General features: G+C 42.4%; 1 long non-coding RNA gene across 1 annotated transcript; it reads right to left on the bottom strand.

Annotated features, from left to right (window-relative positions):
• Positions 1 to 5983: 5983 nt before the first annotated feature.
• Positions 5984 to 14146, bottom strand: LOC144101737 (uncharacterized). Its single transcript, XR_013308054.1, has 3 exons — positions 13996 to 14146; positions 8501 to 8659; positions 5984 to 6086 (listed from the first exon to the last, which is right to left on the bottom strand). It is a non-coding gene; the product is annotated as an uncharacterized LOC144101737 (long non-coding RNA).
• Positions 14147 to 14943: the final 797 nt, after the last annotated feature.

The following is a 14943-nucleotide window of genomic DNA, read 5'->3' as shown; positions in this document are numbered from 1 at the left end:
GTCGACAATCTAGAGGTAGCACCGACAGCATCAGTCCATTCGACCCAGAATTTCTGGCAAGTTATCGCTCTGAGAACACGACTGTGGCTAGCCTCCTGACATGTGTGCTTGTCGCCGACGCCGAGAACAGATAATCGCGATCAGTCGCTGCCTTCGACTCTGAAGCTGTTCATCGCACCAACCTTACACGGCGCGGACAAATTGCCAGTCGTCGCCGAACACCTGAGCAACGTTTCACGCGACCCACCGTATGCCGAGTTGCAGATCGTGTCGCTCTTCACTCGCGTTCTGAGGTTTATGCAGCCTGTGGTGCACTTGTAGGGAACGACGTATTGCATAGCGACAGCTGCAGGCGCCGGAGGCATGGTTGTGAAGTGCAAATACCTATTTTCTATGCATCAATGGCTTGCCCGTATACGTGCCCCTTCCCACGTTAAGCCGGTGTTGCCGAGGTAGCGAATGGTTTCACTCGTATCGTACCTCCGAAGGGTTATTAGCGATCGGCGGAAGGGCATGACTTTTCAAGCGCGTTTAAAATTACGGCTCACAACTAGCTTCCAACTGGCAAGCGGTGTTCGCTTCTGGTGATCCATTTCGATACTTCCGGATAATGCGTTGTAAAATGCTGCATAGAAGCTGGCGACTTTTCACTGCTCTTCTGCACAGAAGAAATCTGACACAAATTCCCAATGGAAGCGTTTTGGCAACATTCCCAAACTCCAAATCAAATCAAATCACACCTTTATTCAGCATTTTTACATATAACAAGAGGAGGGCTGGGATGCTGAGACAAGAGCAAAAAAGCTGCTACAAGCAGCTTGACTAGGCCATTGGCCCTGTTTCATTGGCAGCGCGACGGTTTTAATCTCACGGTAAATACATATTGTGTGTTTACATATATGTGTTGCATCTCACAGACAAAAGCAAAACAAATGTATTCCGGTACAATAGCATCCCACGCACAGGCCAACATATTTGAAAACATATACAGCAAAAGGGACAGAAAAAAAAACGCATTTCTGGTCCAATTTAGACCACTTTCACTCAACACGTACAGACATAAAAAAGAATCATAGAAACCTAATACAAAAACAAGTATGCTGCAAAATAAAAGAAAACAGTAACATTAGAAAAAAAATTATTTTTTTTTAAATTTGGAGACAGTCGTTCTTGATTAAAAATTCTTTTCATTGTTTTCTAGTTACGGGGCTCGGGTATAGATGTCTCTTTTCAAGGCTATTAAGCAGGAATGGTACACGATATTGCAACCTGTTAAAACCATTATTGGTTTGAGAAAATGGCAAGTCCCATATTTTTCTTTGCCTGACGCTGTACGGCAGCTGCAAGGATTTTCTGTGACGGCTTATTCGAAGGAAATGCTCATTCGTGTGTTTTAAGCTGCTCGTGTATTTTATGAACAGGTTAAATATGTATGCATGCCTGACAGTAAGGACATTAGGCGATTGAAACAAATCCCGCGTATGAGAATCGTATGGGGCATTTGCGATATGGAGGATAGCTTTTTTCTGTATTGAAAGCAATTTGTGAATGTTTGGAATAAGGCATCATATAGAAAAAAGCTTGAGTTTCGATGGAATCACCTGTCGCAATTTACAAATCATTCTACATGCCCTCGCCAACTTTTTCGCTACAAGGTCAACATGAGCGTTCCAAATTAAATTTACACTCAAAATTACTCCTAGTGTTTTAACTTGTTTTGCAAGCTCTATTTTATAATTGTCAAAATAGATATCCAGGCAACGATTTATTTGCTTTTGCACCGGCGCAAATAACATGCATTTGGTTTTCGCTGCGTTTATTTTTAAGGCATTTACTGTGCTTCGTTGAAACAATCTATCGAAGGTAGTATTAGGTAAACTTGCGAGTTACTTAATCTCCTTGGACTGAAAGAAAATGCTGGTATCATCTGCATAGATAACAAAATATGCTTGATTACTAATGCTCAATAAATCATTAATAAAAAGATTGAATTATATCAGTCCCAGCATACTGCCCTGCGGAACCCCTGCCTTCACAGGAAGCAAGGATGAATATTCGCCTGTAATAGCGACGCAGTTTCCTTTGTTTTAGATATGATTTTAGTAATTCTAGAGGTATTTCACGAATTCCACAATGTGATAGTTTGCTTCATAAAGTAGTATGATTAATCCTGTCGAACGCCTTCGAAAAATCTACAAATATGCCAAGGGTTAACGTCCTTTCTTCAAATCCATCAAGTATGTACTCTTTTTGCGTCAGTAGAGCCAGTTCGGTTGACACCTGCTTTCGAAAACCGTACGGCTGAGACGTTATAATAGAAAACGTATTACAAAACGTTGTCACTCTATTACAAATAACTTTTTCCGGACCTTTTGAAATAACAGGTAATATTGCTACTGGTCGGTAATTGAATAAATCATTTCTGCCTCCAGACTTATACAACGCCGAAACGTTTGCGAGCTTCATTTTGTCTGGAAAAGCACCTGTAGACCGACAAGTATTAAACAGATGGATGAAAACTGGTACCAGGAGGTTGAGTACGAACTTAATGGGTCCAATTTGAAGTCCATCTATATCACGTGCTTTACTATTTTTTAGCGACGAAAATACTAAGAATATTTCCTCACGAGATGCCGGCTCAAAAAAAAAAGCACTGTTTGTAATCTGCGTGTCCACGAAGCTAGTAGCAGTTTCGTCGTGGACGCTATCAACAAAATTTATGAAATATTGATTAAACGTGTTCGCCAAATTTAGTCCTTTAAATGCTTTATTATTAATTATTATTTCAAGTTCATTTTGGTGGCTTCCCCTTTGTAATAGTTTGTTCATTTCGTGCCAGATTTTATTACCACGAGCGCCCGGTTTCCCCAAAAGGTTTCCTAAATAGCTGTTTTTAGCATTCCGTAAAAACTTCGTCACGAAGTTTCTGTGTTTTTTATAAGCAACAGTCTGCAAGGGTTTTTTATTTGCAGAAATACGGAATACAACGCGTATTTTTTTCTTATTATATTGAGACATTCATTTGTAAGCCAGGGCTTATGTATCTTCCTGGATTTCTTTATCATTATGAACCTAAAGGAGGTTCTCAAGGCTTCCGTAAGGATAAAGTGTAAAAACAAATTGCTCCTATTTATGGCAAACGGTGCTGGTAAATTGCTGCCGGAGGCTTTCCGTTATCTTTAAATTGTATGTGCTGTAAAAAGATTGGCTCTCCGTAGAAACTAAAACGGAAAGGTGTCGTACAATTAATGCAGGTTACGTAAACTGAATATCGAGAAATGCCATATAGTGCAAGCTTCATAAAACATTATACGGAGCAATCATTTTTTAAAATGAACTCTCCCCTAATTGCTATAATGACAATAGTTTATTCATGCATGGTCACCCCGTATTTATAAAACATGTTCATTTCATGTTTACGACAGTTCCAGAAATTGAAAACTAGTATTTTCTTCCTGCCATTCCATGTAAACACTTCAGGAGCTGAACTATTCCGAAACCCTCTGTATGGAATGGGATGCACATGCATTCATTTAAAGCTGTGTTGTTTGTTGAAAAAATAAAAGCGCTGTACGTGGTGAACATAAATTATATATTTGCTACAGCAGTCAGAAAAAGCACAACATTCGTTCAGTCTTGCACAGCTTTTTTGCTTCTTGTGCTGTTGTTGCATACAACTGAAGAATGCCTTGCATGCATACAACTGAATGCATACAACTGAATGCATACAACTGAAGAATGCATACAACTGAAGAATGCATACAACTGAAGAATGAAGACGCCCTTCATCCAATGGTGTCGGCTGGTTTTCATGATGTCGTGGCCAATCCTCTAAATGGGATGAACCATGACGCCATGACAATTGACCTACGCTATTGGCGGGAGATATTCCTATGAGGGGTGTTTTTTCTTGAGTTGCGTCTGACTTTTGTGCGTCACATGGGTTCATTCTGCTTCCTGCAAAACAAAAAAATACACAGTTAATTCTGCAATGAGCAGTGCAGTGCAAGTTGCGTTGAAAAAGCAACTCTGCTGTTTTTCCTTGGTATGCCATGACTGACAGACAATAGAGCTGAGTATTAACTTAAAATATGCACAAATGTATGCAACAGCTGGTTACCCAAAGAAAAATACTGCTCTAAATTTTCAGCAAAGGAGTACTATGCAACGTGGTTGTGCAGGCTGCTATAGTTGAAGCCAACTCCGCAAGTGCTAAACAGGACAAATACCTAATATTTTTTTAGAAATTAAGGGTATAGAACATGCCTCATCTACAAACATATGACGATATAAACTCCTCTACAAAAGAAGTCCACAGAAAACCCAAAAAAACAACTTTGTGGGTGGCCCTTTACATTTATTTGCTTATTTATTTATTTATACATGTACCTAAATTCGCCTGCAGGGACATTACAGTAGAGGGGTGTACCACAGTATTCTTCATACATTAGCGCCAAGGAAACAAATATATAAACAAGTAAAATAATAATAGAGGATAATGCAAGCCCTCCGATAGGACATAGCAAGAGAATGCTGCAAAATATCAGCGTAAATCAACACTGTGAATTAAATGGAAATACATGGTAATGTCGCTGCGCACACTAAAAAATTGCTAAGTTTAAAACGTGGTTAAATGAACGAATGTTCCTCCCACCATGTCGGCATAAGACCCTGACATACAAACAGACAAAAAGTCTACATACAGACCACGGAAATCAGTGTTAAACCAGAGCAGCCTTTAGCGCAACAGAAAATTCTGAATCGGATGTAGCCACAGCTATATCGAGAGGAAGATTATTCAATGTACTGATTGTGCGTGGAAAAAATGAATGTGCAAAAACTGAGGTACACGCTGATATTTCTTTAATCTTATGCGGGTGATCTCGACGCTGGGAAATGTACATAGGTGGTAAAAGCTAAGCATCTTTGTTCAGTACGGTGCGAGAATGTAATATGTATCGTAAAAACATGAGTCGAAAAAATTCCCAACGTGAGGATAGAAGAGGCCATTCTAAGCTACTTTTGATGTCAGTGATACTGCTACAATGCGAATAGTTGAGGGATACAAAACGGGCGGCTCGATTCTGAATTTTTTTCAAAACGGTTGTTAAGAAATTGCGTGACGGGTCCCATATGACACAACCATATTCTATGATTGAGTGGATATTTGCTGCGTAGAGCAGTTTTTTCACATTCTGTGGAGCATATTTAAAGTTTAGTCTGATAAAATGTATAGAGCTGGCAGCCTTCAAGGTTAAAGTGTCTACATGGCGGTTCAGTGTCAAGTCGGAGCTAAATGTTACTCCTAGGTAATTTGCCTGGCTCACTTCAGAGATCATTTCTGTGTTTAAATAGTATTATGTATTGATAAGTTTATGCTTTCAGGTAAAACGAACATGCTTACGTTTAGACACATTTAGATTCTTAAGCCAGGAGCGACACCACGATGAAATACAGTTGAGGTCACTTTGAAGTTCTACCCTGTCCGAATCATGTTTTATTCCTCGGTACAAGACGCAATCATCTGCGTACAATCTAATTTTGGAGGTTATACCGTGGACAATGTCATTTACGTAGATAAGAAACACCAGTGGGCCGAGCACTGACCCCTGGGGCACACCCTAAAGCACGGAAACGTCTGTAGATTTAGATTCATTAATCAAGACATTATGACTGCGTCCTGTCAAATAATTTTGTACCCAGCAAAATATATTGTGCGGCAAGCCGAAAAGGGATACCTTGTGCAAAAGCCTAATAAATAGCCTACTAAATATTCTAAGGAGATGATCCTTTTTAAGTGCCATATTAAACCTATTAACAGGGATGTGCAGATGCATAATTTTCCCCAGAGAAGTAACTTATGCTGCATACAAAGTGAATGTGTCTAATAGTCGAGACATCTTTTAATTCCGCGCATTACAAACATTTAAGCACAAGTTGAAAGCATCACAAAGCGAAACGTCGACTTAAACTTGAAGCCTTAGTGTGTTTACAAGGTTTATAATTTTTGATGGTAGAGATGTCCTGGAACGTTTCACATCTTTCTGCCTGCTTCCATTAGGTGGATTTATGTAAAACAACTGCCTCTGGGGAAAGAAAAAAAGACATGCTTTACATGTAGAGCAATTTGTATACGTGTGCACTGCTCAAAAATGCAAACACAGATTTAGGTCTCAAAAGTATCATGATGTACAGTGACAGCAGAAAAGCGTATGTGTGTACAGACCATGTGTATAATAGTTTTCAAGACACCTTTTTGTTTGCCCCTCCCCTTCAATGCCTGCCTGGGGCCATTAAATCATTTAAAAAAACAAGCAGCACTTTTGACGAATAATAATAATAATAATAATTGCTTTTTGGGGAAAGGAAATGGCGCAGTATCTGTCTCATATATCGTTGGACACCTGAACCGCCCCGTAAGGGAAGGGATAAAGGAGGGAGTGAAAGAGGAAAGGAAGAAGAGGTGCCGTAGTGGAGGGCTCCGGAATAATTTCGACCTCCTGGGGATCTTTAACGTGCACTGACATCGCACAGCACACGGACGCCTTAGCGTTTTTCCTCCATAAAAACGCAGCCGCCGCGGTCGGGTTCGAACCCGGGAACTCCGGATCAGTAGTCGAGCGCCCTAACCACTGAGCCACCGCGGCGGGTTGACGAATGACCAATGTTTATACTGGTGACACCAAAACCAGATATTCAGAAATATTGCGTACATCGAACACACCAATTATCTCCTCGAAAATCTTATGTAGTAATACAGGGAAGTCGTAATGTATATCGAATTCCTATTTCCTAACGGCGCTCTTCAGTCACTTTCTGTGCGCAAAGACGGGTCGGTTGTGCGGCTTTGGGAACCTTCTGATAGTGCTAGCACTTTGAAACTGCATGCAGAGGTTAACGTAACATGTGCTTGAGGGTGGCCTTAGATCTCGTGCAGTCACTTTTCATGCCACATCACTGCAATGCTCTAAAGTCGAGCTAACTTAAGTCTAGAGTCTAGACGCGGCCCTCACTTGCTTTCTCTGCTGAAGACTTTGCGGGAGGGAGCCAACTGTGTCTTCATTTTAATGGATGATTATTCAATTTACAGTGCAATAGCAACAAAATTGGACCTTTTAAAATAAACAGTCCCTAAGCACCGCACGCTACAGCTTTGATACTAAGCAAGTTAGGCTGACCAATGCCTAGCGAGTGGTGCACTGCCAGCACGCCGGTGGGTGGCACATTACTGCAAGAAGGTTATCATTGGCTTGAGTGAAATGTACTCCTGCGTCTAGGTCATAAGCAAACTTATTATTAATACTGTCATGACCGTAGGCAAGGACGAAGTGCTGTGCATGTAAGACGACGAGGACGAAATGTGTGTTCTGGCGTTGGGCTGCCCGCCAGTTTGTTGCTCTGATCTTTGGTGGGCTCACCCTGAGCATGCCTTCAATCTGTTTTGTAAATATATTTTCCTCATTACGCTGTTTAATATCAAATTATTTTGTAATCTCTTTCGAGTTAAATATATCTCAGTTCGACTGCAGTACAGCTTTGTTCTCATGCCAGGAAGTTGAGACGTCAGTATTCAGGCTTAGTTATATCTCCGTAATTGAGCTCAAGTATATCCCACAGAGCTTCCAGTTATACAAGCTTCAGACACTACTAGCCCGCCCAGTCATTTTTCATCTCCTTAAGCCGCAGCATGTGGACACAAGTGAGAAAATTAATTTCCTGTTGGTAGCTGGTCTTTGGAAGAGCTGTGCAATAAATTGTGTGCGCAAAGAAACGTATAAAAGGCAGATGTAGCAGTGGACAAATGAAGTAACTATTGTGCGCATGAGAAACTTCAGATGCCAAAGAAGTATGCTGTCAAAGGGTGCAGTGACCTTCTCTCTTATATATCAGCAATCAGGTAAAGTACGAAAAGCAGTGGCTGGTTTTCACACTGATGACCTATGAGAAACAATTGACCCAAATCAAGCTGTTTGTGCTATCCTTAAGAACACTTGGCTAATTTTTTAGCAGTATCATAAAGGTGTAAAACAGATGGTCGCACAGTAGCCTGTGATGCAGTGAGGCTGCAAAGATCCAAAAATATGCACGTGCCCTCAAAGTGCTTGAAAGTGCTTGTCATTTTCATCCTCTTTTTCTGCTCTGCTATGTCGCACAACACTGTGCGGCTGTTCCTCAGCGCTGTTGTGGTACTGTTAAAGAAATGGCCATGTGTACATCAGGTTCAACTTGCCAAAGCAGTGCTATGCACACGTGGAGGCACACAAAAAACTGTGCATTGGGTACTGCAACCTACACCAGGCAAGGTGTAGAAAACACAAATAAGCTAGTCCAAAATAAGCTAGTCAGTGGTCGGTGCATAGAATGCATTTGCAGCGCAGAAAAATATCCTAGGAGGCAAAATGCTTCTTATTAAAATTGCTGTAAGATCTGTGTACATTATATTGTCAGAATTATTAGGAAAAGAAGTTTGTCCCAAAATATGTAAACATGGGGAACTCACCTTTGTACGAATTCGAGGGTTATGGCAGCACCCTCTGGGTACTCCAGATTCATTATGTAGCATAATATGAAGGCAGTACATGCTGCTTCAGCGAAGTCACTTGCTTCGGGGAAAATGATTTGGTTCTCACAACAAAGCACTCATCGCTGTATATGCTTCCTGAAAAATGAAGAGCCACTGTTAAAAGACTTGAAAATTTTGAATCCATGCAGTGCTTATTCATTTTTTGCTAACTCCTGAACCAACATTTATTTTTAAATAAAAGTCAAAGAATCCAATTCCTAGCAATGACAAAAAGAAGAAAATAAGATTAGACTGTATTGGTTGAGAGACAAAGTCCTTACGGTAGCTGTATTGGTTGGAAGAGAAAGTCCTTACGGTAGCACAGTAAATCGATAGTAATTGGTTAAACAGATGATAAGGCCCATGCTAGAATTTTACTTTCGAGACGAAATGTCCTCAATTAGAACTATGAGGTATGCAACCTGGGCAGGTGTCATCTTCGGTGCAATAAAAGCATCAGTTACTTGTATTAATGTAAGCAAAAGGTGCCAAACTGGATCATCTATGTCTGACACATTAGTGCCAATGTAGAGTCAGCAGCTTAAGCAGAGTGCAATTTTGCGAGGTCATGTGCAATGCATGGCGGCAGTCTAGAATTACACACATGGAAAAACTTAAGGGCATGGAACGGAGACTGTTCAACAATACCACAGTCACTGTTAGTTGAGGAGCTAACTTCCTGCAATGCGCTCGACGCATTCATCATAATGCTGAGGCGTTCGCTTTTTCCCAGTCGCAAGAGGTTCCTGCTCAAAATCAGAGCGAGTAACAAGGCAGAACCTGCAAAAGTAAGCGCTTGTGCTAAAATTCCATGCAAAGCCACCATTTCCATGACTGCCAAGGTTTTCTCTCATTATAAAGTCTAGCCGCAAATCTTGATAACCTCTCAAGACTGACCATGTCCTCTCTCAACGGCTGCAGCACCTTTGCCAACCCAAATTCTTTGATATACTACTGGCGACAAAGCCAAACCTTCTGCAAGGTTTTGACACGAGACCTACAGTGCAAAGGCACATTTACAAGTGTCAGGTACACACCGAGCAGCTTAAAATTTTCTTTTGCAGAACCTAGAGGGTTTGCAATTTCAAATTGATCTTGACATAAAAAAATTCGTATCAATTTATCCTTCTTATTTTTGAAAGGCTCACATGAAATGTAATCTTCCAAACAATCTTCAGAAATCGTATTCTTCTCACTGCTTACCTGAGACATCGAGAATTTCATGAGGCTTTCAGCTGGCACATTGTGATATAATAATAATAACAATTGGTTTTTGGGGAAAGGAAATGGCGCAGTATCTGTCTCATATATCGTTGGACACCTGAACCGCGCCGTAAGGGAAGGGACAAGGGAGGGAGTGAAAGAAGAAGGGAAGAAGGAGGTGCCGTAGTGGAGGGCTCCGGAATAATTTCGACCACCTGGGGATCTTTAACGTGCACTGACATCGCACAGCACACGGGCGCCTTAGCGTTTTTCCTCCATAAAATCGCAGCCGCTGCGGTTGGGTTCAAACCCGGGAACTCCGGATCAGTAGTCGAGCGCCCTAACCACTGAGCCACCGCGGCGGGTACATTGTGATATATAGACTCATTATTCTGTCTGTGGAGGCCTAGAGACACTTTCACTGGTTCTATAAAGTTGAAGTTTTCTTTATAGAAGTCATGTCGGCAGTATGATGATCTCAGAGTTGTAGACGTCCCACTATGAAGCGCGTCTTTTGCAAACACTGATCCAATTTTCACGAGTACGTCTTCTGGAACGTCAACCAGGCCCTCCAGTGAAATCTTATTGCTGAAGCTATGCAATGTATCAATCTCCGTAACTGTGGTTTGTACTGGGCTTGCTGGCAAATGATGTTGCGTTTCCAGCTTAAGCAGAAACTGGGCAAGGTTGGTAGTGAAGAGGTTGCTACTGGAGGGGTTGCTAGCACTGGCCCCCATGCTACATACACTATTTGTATCAGTGGCTGATGATTGTCGCCTGTGGTCAGCTTCTGGCATGCTCTCTGGCTCCAATTCCAGGTGAGCAGCAGAGGGCTAAGTGGTTTCTAAAATGCCTCTGCCCTTTTGGGGGTACCTTGAGACATGTTTTCTGAATGAACCAGCTGTTCTCAACACACTAACACACCCAATAAAGGGGCACACAACTGCTTCAGCTGAGTTGCTCATGTGGCTGGTTACATGACACAGAAATTGAGAGTGGTTAGGTTCTAAAGACCCGCATGATGAGACAGGACACTGGAAAAGGCCGCTATCAGAGTCAGGGCGTGGTCTCTTATGGTGCCCCGAGAGATAGCTTCTAAAGCTTCCATAATTACTAAACACAGCACCACATGAACCGAATGAGCAAGGTGCACCAGCCGCTACGCTACTATGAAACTTGAAATGGCCAAATTAGCGTGAAAATGACTGAAAACTTTAACTACAAACATTACAAGAGGGCATATTTGATTAGTGATGAGCACTAAACACATCTACACAGAAAGAATATGCATCATGAAACATTATGGTCACAATCACACGAGGCAGTTTAAGATCCACTGGGATTGCTGGTGTGTTCCACAAGAGCCGGAATCACCGCAAGAAATGTCTTTGGCAGCTTTCTACAGAACCACTGACTGAAGTTTGAGGTAGCAACTGGTCATCCAATCAGCCCCTCAGAATGAAACTCGGGATCACAGTCGATGCTGCAGTCCCCAGGAGTTCCAACCACAGGCTTGGGAATCAAAGAAAATTGGCAGATTACGGTGAGTAGTCATTTCCTATAGTGCAGTGCACACAGCACGTTAACTTCCACAGCAAAAATCTACTGCTTCTTTTGAACTGTACTTTGCCCAGACGCCGGAAAAAAGCAATTGCAGGGGGACAGGCCGAAAGTGCCTAAAGAGGCTCATGTCACTCCGCTGCCATCCAGAAGCTAGAACGCGTACCTCGCCCTCCGAATGAATCATTCGTTGGTCATCAGTGGGAGCTGTTACTACAAAGCTACCTTCCATGCATTCCTATTTTTTAAAACCAACACATGCTTGTAAATGAGGAGTGATCATGATGAATATCTACTGATGATGACGATGGTTGCACAATGTGCTTACAACAGCGCAATTTGAACATAGGTTATACAACAAAAATTGGGACCATGCCTAATCGAGTGCATCAAATTGAAAGACATCTGTGGGCTCGGGGTTTCTTTTTTGCTCTGCTGTCGCATATCTTTCAGTATCAGTCATATAAAATAGGTGGCCACGGCCATTATTTCTGTGCTTATGACGACTTGTAACGCACAAAGGCATTCAACTCAGTTTTTCGATCAGTGTTATTCACACTAATGTGTACATACTGTGGGAACCAGTTCGCCGTTAGATTGTTGCCGCTCATGAAGTGGTGGTATGTGGGTTTCAACGCTCTGAAGCGACACCTGGGCTATGAGTAGAAGTCTAGAACCGAAAAAGGTCAGCATTGGCATGCAGGGTATAACTATGGTAGGGTACAGTTGGTAACACTAGGCCACGGTCTGCAGTGCCCTCTATTATTCCTCGAGACAACCGCAACAGCGAACAAAATCAACTTCTCAATGTCTGACTTTCAAAAAATCGAGATAGCATAAATCTAGAGCTTAAAATTTGTTTCTTAAGGGAAAGGCACAAAGACGCGGAAGTTCACATTTTGCCTACATATAACTCAGCTTGCACAAAACGCACTTAAAAAACTCTAGCTGGAGGATATTTGTGAAGCAGCATCTTTTAATATACAACAACTTTAGTGAGAGTCCCTTTCTGAGGTCATCTAAGTTGTATCTAACTATAGCTGGGGGTTGAGTAAGTTACACTCTGTCAAATTGATAAGTAAATATGGAAGCCATGGGCGTGATGCGACCACGGTATCGTTACATAAGCACCCTAGGTGTACGATTTGATGTATTGCTCCACTTGCTTACTTGTGTCTATGGGCCGGGGAAGCCCTACCCCCTCGCCACCTGCTAGCTATGTAAGGTTTGTTCATTTTCACCACCTCAGACTCTCAGTCAGTTTGTAATTTTTTGTAATGCATCTAGGACAGTCACACAAAACCGTGCATGGCCGTCACGAAAAACTCTCATGTTCTGGCTGAGCAGCTGTCCCATTGCTGCCTTCAACACGCAGACCATACTCGTTCAAACCAGTGCGACAACCCAATGACAACGTGTCAAACTAGCTCTTAAAAGTATACTTCCACTTCTGTTTTTGTCTCTCGGCTCTCATTTAAACTGTGTTGCATTTTTAATGACGACAGCAATTCCTCCTATGAGCACCACTCCACGTACTACCAGCGTCACCTTAATTACTGGTGGTCGTGCCACGTCACGGAGTGAATCTTCAACTGCAGAAATTACTTCTGATCACAATGAACTGCCGCATTAAATTAACAAAAATAGTCAGTTTTCATTAATCGAAAAATATTATTCACCAAAGAAAAAATACTTGCGTTCTGGAATAAACATCGAAAAAAGGATGCCGAATTTTCATATCTAAAAGCTGTAAAGACCAATAGGCAGATATGAAGGATACTGTAGTGAAGAGCTCCGTGCGCTGACATTACAAAGCACACTGGCGTAGTCGCATGTTGTGGGATACCTCAACTATAAACTAGTTCTTGCACACTTGAGAGACACTTTTTAGGGGTAAAGAAAAAAAATACACGACTATATTACAGAACCGAGTGCAAAAAAGTCTTTACAGGGTCGTCTACAACTCTCTTCTGACCTAACACGACGCTTGAAAGCTGTCTTCGTCATCTTACTCTCCTCGTCGGCTCCAGGCTTTTCCCCCGAGTTCGTCTAGCACAGGAACCGTCTCGAATTCACCGCGGACGTGCCATGTACGGCCATGCGGTCTCTCTGCAGAATCTAGCTTTTGTTTCCTCCATTCGCGTTCGTGGCCACTTCTGAATGGCGCCGCGATTTCTCGCCAGGCTGCATTCCCGTGAGGAGAAGACAACCGAGCAATGTGCTTATATCTGGTATTAGCCCAGTTTACACCCGATGCGAGATGGTCACCATTGTTTTTATTTCTTTTTAACTTCCCCAGGCTATATAGTCTCACGGTGGCCATCGACGTTGCTGATCACCGCTGCCTGAACAGTCTCACGTGGATCGCGAAGACGCGACGACGAGGCGACACGGCAACCGCGGCTTTACGTCTTAAGACCCGCCAACGAGCGACGTGCACACCAAGCGGCGGGTAAAACGAGACGCGCGCTGGAGTGTTGTACGTGGCTCGCTCCCATGGACGTCCATCTTACGGAATGGATGCACATTTACTTCATGAACAAATAACAAGGTTGGCGCAACATGTCGCGAAGCGAACACGTTTATGGTTCTCAATGCGGGAACCGCCGCTATGAAGACGATGCAGCACCGCACACCACATTTTATAACGCTAGCAAACTGACCCTTACCTTGTCGCAAAAAACAGAATGCTCCAAAAGGGAGCAGGCTCACGCCGGGCTGCTCGTTGAGGAAGGAAGGTCGTTACAGCAGGTGAGTACAAAGACTTCGTTGCTTTGATGCGGGGAACGAAGAGACGAGCACGCCAAACAACGCGCTCTATATTGGTGACGCCAAGTACACTATAGCCAAACTTTTCCTCCTTCATGGCTATAGCCAAGTTGTAGCCAAGTCAAGTCGCCAAAAATGCTAAAGCGCACATGGATAAATGGAAGGGAGGTATGAGCGTCTCCTTCGATGTGGGGTGGTCGAAGATGCTTTTACGCTCTTTTACTGCTCGCATCAACGTTGCTAGACTGTGGAAGGAGAAAATACGGACCGAATACGGACAACTCGTCCGTTTTCGCCTAACGGCAGATGTCGTAACCAATCAAGGACGATTCTGTCAAAAAGTTACGGAAATGTTTTGCAAAGCTTACAACATTCTCATTTCTATAAAAATGAGAATGTTGTAGGCCTTGTTAGCATCTACACATTCAAGGACAGGGTTCCAATGTATCTTTTGGATTTGTTTCCTAAAGTTATTTAATGTTCTCGTATTTATCTCTTGAACAATGAATTACTCAGAATGATTCACACTTTTTTTTCATAATTTCACCGCGGTTACAAAACACATAAATAGGTAAGTGGTCACTCACGGTTGCTGAGACAACACCAGATTGTACCGTGTCTTCAATGCTGTTAGTTACGAATAAATCCAAAAGGCTTTCAGAACAGTGGCTGATGCTTGTTGGCTCATTTATAACGTTTTTGCAACCAAATGAATCCAACATTACCTGCAGTTCTCGTGACTGATTTGTATTTTGCAATAGGTTAATGCTACAGTCACCCCCAATTGTAATGTGCAGGCCATTTAATGAGAAAAAACTCAGCACGCTCTCTCCAGAAAAGCAAGGAAG

The sequence above is a fragment of the Amblyomma americanum genome, chromosome 1, assembly GCF_052857255.1.
Source record: "Amblyomma americanum isolate KBUSLIRL-KWMA chromosome 1, ASM5285725v1, whole genome shotgun sequence".
Taxonomy (NCBI): domain Eukaryota; kingdom Metazoa; phylum Arthropoda; class Arachnida; order Ixodida; family Ixodidae; genus Amblyomma; species Amblyomma americanum.
Note: the sequence above shows the minus strand (reverse complement) of the source record. Positions and strands in the feature narration are given on the sequence as shown.